This window comes from Ambystoma mexicanum, chromosome 1p, assembly GCF_040938575.1.
Source record: "Ambystoma mexicanum isolate Mex_15411 chromosome 1p, UKY_AmexF1_1, whole genome shotgun sequence".
Lineage (NCBI taxonomy): Eukaryota > Metazoa > Chordata > Amphibia > Caudata > Ambystomatidae > Ambystoma > Ambystoma mexicanum.
In genome coordinates, this window is record NC_090921.1 from 6,542,703 (window position 1) to 6,548,846 (window position 6,144).

The window sequence follows — 6,144 nt, forward strand, 5'->3', positions numbered from 1 at the left end:
GGGGAAGTGATGTAGGGAGGCAGGAGGCCTCTGGGGATGTTCTGGCATTCTTGATTAAAGACAGAGTTGAGACCAGACCTCTGCGCCAGCACAACAAGCGTGGTAATCCAGGCCCGCGCTCCTTGTTAACATTGGCGATGAGAGGGCAGAGCCAGACGTGCCGCAACATCAGTGGTTTTCAGAGTCTCCCGCGTCACTGCAGGAGAAGCCCGCATCTGCCGTCCCAGCCAGACCAGCAGTGGTGATTGCGCAGATCAAAGGGATGGCAGTGATAAGCATCTCAATTTCCCTCCCGAGCAGTGGCGGTGAGGAGGAGACATTCAGGAGACTCAAGGTGACCTGCTTCTGGCAGCTGGGGACAACCCGACAAAGACAAACAGCGCACGTGCATGCTGCATGCCCAGAGCACTTTTGATTGGCCAGTGCTACAGAGGTGAGGATGGGGACGAAGGGGAGCCCCACATTGGTCCAGAGATTCAGGACTCCTCAAGTTCCACAAAACAATCCAGTTAATACGTGTCTCTCGCTCTCACGCTGTCGATTCTTCCATGGTCACTACTTGCTGAGAGCTTGACCAGCCTGCGATCGCTGGTTTGGGATGTAGCTCAGTGGTAGAGCATTTGACTGCAAATCAAGCATTTCCTGGTTCAAATCCGTGTGTCCCTTTCTAACTTTCTTTCATTTTAATAACAGATATTTCTTTATTCGTAAAGATCTGTCTTCGTTTTCTGAGCACTGCTGGCATCAGTGAACATTCGCTGTGCTTTAAGATGCATGGTCAAAAATCTTCTGGTTTCATCCTAGTTAGCACCTTTCTGATAGAGCAATTATGCACTTGTTATAGTGGCAGTTTAGTGTTTCAGTTCCACTGTGGCTGCCTGACCCTTGAGATCAAGGGACATTCTGATTTAATGTACCCAAGGGTGCTACACACTGTCCAGCCCTCACGCCCACACACCTGTAAGCAAAGGGGGGCCCATTCATATTGAAATTGACCCCAGGAACCCTAATAAATGTTGACCCGGGCACTATGAGCAAGCACTAAAGGAGCTCTTAGTTATGCATAAGTGCCTGCTTGTCAGCAAGGGGGAGGAGGGCGTGTGTGTTGTGGCATTTCAAGAGATCTGGAAGGTGTCACCAGAACAAGGTAGGGCTGCCAGCTCTTTGACCTTCATATAAGTGCTAAATCCGGCTGACGTGTCTCTCCCTCTCACGTGCCGTTTATTCTTCCAACATCACTTCCGTTTCGCGCTTGACCAGCGCAGAATCAATGGTTTCCAGAGGATTAGGGACACGTTAGTCAGCACGGGGATATAGCTCAGTGGTAGAGCATTTGACTGCAGATCAAGAGGTCCCTGGTTCAAATCCGGGTGTCCCCTTCCCCTTTTTATTTTAATAATATGTCTTCCTGTTCCAAGCACAGCTGCCATCAGTGAGCATTCGCTGCGCTTTAAGATACATGTTGTACACGTGCTTTCAGGTATTCCAAACATATATTTATTTCCGGGTCAAACTTCCTTAATTAGAAAGCACATATCACACCCACCTTTGCTTATAATTAATGAGTTCGGAAATTCCCCTATTCCCAGGTGCCATTGGTGCATCTTACGTCACAACTTTCAGAAGGATTTTAAAAAAAGGCGCAGGAGTTAGAGTCAGTCCGAAACAAATAACACCTCTGCAAGAGTCACCCAACCTGATGCGCTGCCTCCGCAGCTTTCCGTCAGGACTCATCATTCCCTGATCCTCTGCAACAGTCACCCAACCTGATGCGCTACCTCCGCAGCTTTCTGCATCAGGACTCATCATTCCCTGATCCTCTGCAAGAGTCGCCCAACCTGATGCGCTACCTCCATAGCTTTCGGCGTCAGAACTCATCATTCCCTGATCCTCAGCAAGAGTCGCACAACCCGATGCACTACCTCCGCAGCTTTCGGCGTCAGAACTCATCATTCCCTGATCCTCAGCAAGAGTCGCACAACCCGATGCACTACCTCCGCAGCTTTCGGCGTCAGAACTCATCATTCCCTGATCCTCAGCAAGAGTCGCACAACCCGATGCGCTTCCTCCGTAGCTTTCGGCGTCAGAACTCATCATTCCCTGATCCTCAGCAAGAGTCGCACAACCCGATGCGCTACCTCCGCAGCTTTCTGTTTCAGGACTCCCTGATCCTCTGCAAAATCGCTGAATTCTCAACACTGCGGTTCCCAAACATAATGTTTCATCTCCAGCAACACTGGCATTTCTCATTAATGGGGTGCAGTGAAAACTGAAAGGCTCTTCACTGGCAGCATCGGGGAGGCGACCACCCCAACAGCACAAACCTTCACCAGGTGATGCCATGGGAGGGCACGGGGGTGACACGCACTGGCTAAGCCTTGCGTTAATCAGACTCAGCTTTCTGCCAAAAATAATAAGAGATGGATGGGAAGTTTTACATTAATTGTAAGCATACATATTTTAGCCCACCTGCAGCAATACAGAAGTGGGGTCAACCATTTGCAAACCCGTTTTGGGGCCTCCAAAAATGGCAATTGTGTAACCACTGCGCGGAACACAAGTAACCCCAGACTTTTCAGTCCTTGCAGGACATAATGGAACACACGTCTGAGCATCAACTCTCGTGTTCAGAGAGACAAAATGAAAACAGAAAGTGATGGAAGGGGGGTGGGGTTAATGTTAATGTTATAGGACATTTGTACCGTGCACTATCACCACCGAAGTGGTCCCCTGGTGCTCTGGCGGCTCTGAAAAAGTGGAGGAGAGGGGGTGGGTTAATGGGAATAAGCTGGAAAAGTGCAAGAGAGCAGTGATGTGCTGTTGGCAGCCTCAGCCCGGTGGGTCCGTTGGCCGGGCTTGGGGTGTTTCATGGTCCGTAGTCGTTGTGTGCTGTTGTGCAAGTCTATGTGTGGTTTGTTTTGTTGTTGCATTGTTGTGAAGTTTGTGCGGATTGCTGCGTTTAAGGCTTGTGGTTGTGTTTGGTTATAGTTTGAGAAGTGTATGCAGAGGGATGGAATTGTTAGTTGGTTGGTTAGTTGGCATTGCTGTCCTTGCAATTGTGGGATTCCATCTAGGTGCGGTACATGCTAACAACACATTTCTATCTAGATTCCATGCAAGCTAGGTTCATAATTCTAAGAGTGGTGCATGCTAAGAATCACATTTCTATCTAGATGCGTCGCGAGCTAAAGTTCAGATTTCCGTACTAGTGTGGCACAAGCTAACAGTCACATTTCTTTCTAGATGCGAGACAAGCTAGGTTCAGAATTCTAAGTGTGGTGCATGCTGAGAATCACATTTCTGAAATTCCATCTAGGTGTGGCATATGCTAACAATCATATTTCTATCTGGATGCAACGCGGGTTAAGCTTGAGGATTCCATCTAGGTGTGGCATATGCTAACAATCATATTTCTATCTGGATGCAACGCGGGTTAAGCTTGAGGATTCCATCTAGGTGTGGCATATGCTAACAATCATATTTCTATCTGGATGCAACGCGGGTTAAGCTTGAGGATTCCATCTAGGTGTGGCATATGCTAACAATCATATTTCTATCTGGATGCAACACGGGTTAAGCTTGAGGATTCCATCTAGGTGTGGCATATGCTAACAATCATATTTCTATCTGGATGCAACGCGGGTTAAGCTTGAGGGTTCCATCTAGGTGTGGCATATGCTAACAATCATGTTTCTGTCTGGATGCAACGCGGGTTAAGCTTGAGGGTTCCATCTAGGTGTGGCATATGCTAACAATCATGTTTCTGTCTGGATGCAACGCGGGTTAAGCTTGAGGGTTCCATCTAGGTGTGGCATATGCTAACAATCATGTTTCTGTCTGGATGCAACGCGGGTTAAGCTTGAGGGTTCCATCTAGGTGTGGCATATGCTAACAATCATATTTCTATCTGGATGCAACGCGGGTTAAGCTTGAGGGTTCCATCTAGGTGTGGCATATGCTAACAATCAAGTTTCTATCTGGATGCAACGCGGGTTAAGCTTGAGGATTCCATCTAGGTGTGGCATATGCTAACAATCATATTTCTATCTAGATGCAACGCGGGTTAAGCTTGAGGATTCCATCTAGGTGAAGTTTCTGTCTAGAGTTGGCGCAGACTAAAGTCACTCTAGTAACTTTCCATACTACTACATGGATGTCAGGCTGCCCCAAGCTGCTGGACCTCACTGCACGCTGTGCTTGCTTGTGTTCCAGTGAGGGGGGGCAGTTGGGCTCCCTCTATAGCAGAGGTCTTCAAACTGTGGGGCGCGCCCCCCCAGGGGGGTGCGGCTGCCTCCTAAGGGGGGCGCCAGAGCCCAGCATGAAATGTAAAAAAAAAAAAACATTTTTTTTTCTTTTTTTTTTTAGATTGGAGGAAATGGGAGGGGGCAGCTCACATGTTCAGACTGGACCATAAAACGGTTTTAGGCACCAATGAAAACATGGCCAGCAGTTGCAAATGGATATTCAGTCCTTTAGTCACAGACTGTTTGAAAAGTACCCAAGGGGTTGTTTTTTATTCAAACGTAAACAAATTGTGATATTAAAAGAATATTTATTCAGCAACAATGGTCAAAACTACTAGCTGCATAGTGAAGCAACTCCTCAAACTGGCCCACATTGGCCAAAAAAGTGGCCCATTTTGATTGGCCTACACTAGCATTTTGCATTTTTGGTACAGTCATCGCCCTATTGCCGTATAGGCTAGTCCAAGCCTGCCGGCTCATCCATTATGGGTAAGGGGGCGTCCACCCACTGGCCACCTCACCCATTATGGAGGAGCCGAGGAGCCAGCCCAGTGAAACACCGAGCACACCCTCAGCTGCTTTTTCCAGCTGAGGGAGTGCTCCTGGGCTGGCTGAACTGTCAAAGGGAAACACTGTTTGCCTTTGACAGTTCATTTCCCCAGCCGCACATGATCACTGAGCCATGCAGCATTGGGTGTGTTTTGCTTCGCCAGCCTTGCATAGCTCATTGGAAATGCTGGCTGGGGCACTGCATGTATATGTGTATGTGCGAGGGGGTGCTCCTGCGCCTCCTCACACATACGGGCAGAGCAACCTGGAGCGGGACATTTTAGCAACCATGCGCAGGCCCCTGCAGAAAGTACGTTTATGGCTATTTATTTTTTATTTAAATGTGTATGGATGTGTGTATGTTTGTGTTATGGGACTGTGGTGGAAGCAGGATGGGCGGCAGCACTGGGAAAGTGGTGGGAGTAGGGTGGGGGAGAGCCCAGGGTCTGTACTGGGAGTAGGGTGCGGTGACGGCACGCAAACATTCATAGCGATTTCTACATACTGTCCATCCGGCACTTTTAGGGGGGCCCGGCCTGCCCAAACTTGGCTCAGGGGGGGCCCAGGCCAAAAAAGTTTGAAGTCCACTGCTCTATAGTAACTTTCCATACTACTGCATGGATGTCAGGCTGCTCCCAGCTGCTGGACCTTACTGCACGCTGTGCTTGCTTGCGTTCCTATGGGGAGGGCAAATGCCCTAGAAGTTCAGACTAGACTAATGGCTGTGGGTAGCAAACGGGCTCAGACTGGCCTACAGGGCAGATTGCAGAATATCGGAACTACCCCCTTTGAGATCATCTACTTGTGTGGCTCTAACCTCTCAATGCCCAGATCTCCAAGAGGACAGTCTCCAAAGGTGCACGAGGCAGGTGAGGAAAATTGAGAGGGGGAGAAACAGGGGCAAAATCCAAGGATCCCCATGTGACAGATGGTGGAGAAGGGGGATTCAGGGTCACCTGCGCCAAAATGGAATGATAGCTCTTCCACCCTCTCCTCCAGAAAGCTACTTATTACACTTGGGATGAGGACAATTGAGGGAAAGACATAGGACTTCTCCATGCCCTGTGGGAAGGCCAGGCTGCAGTAAATATCTTTATTGTGTGATCCTGGTTGGAGGAGAACAGATGTTTTGTTATTAGGATTGGCTCTGCTCACTGCTGCCATTTGCATGGTCTTCAGGCACTCTGGTGGCTCTGTAGAAGATTGGGTGGGTGTGATTAGTTGGTAGGGGAGGGAAATGCAAGATTGGGAGTACCCTGAGCTCTGAGTGCTTGTAAGCTTTCTAAGTGTCAAGTGAAGGAGGCATTGAAGGCTTTTGGGGTCATTACGACCCTGGCGTTAAGGGTTTAAC

At 48.8% G+C, this 6,144-nt stretch overlaps 1 non-coding gene across 1 annotated transcript; it reads left to right on the plus strand.

Annotated features, from left to right (window-relative positions):
* Positions 1 to 1,307: 1,307 nt before the first annotated feature.
* Positions 1,308 to 1,379, plus strand: TRNAC-GCA (transfer RNA cysteine (anticodon GCA)). Its single transcript has one exon. It is a non-coding gene; the product is annotated as a tRNA-Cys (tRNA).
* Positions 1,380 to 6,144: the final 4,765 nt, after the last annotated feature.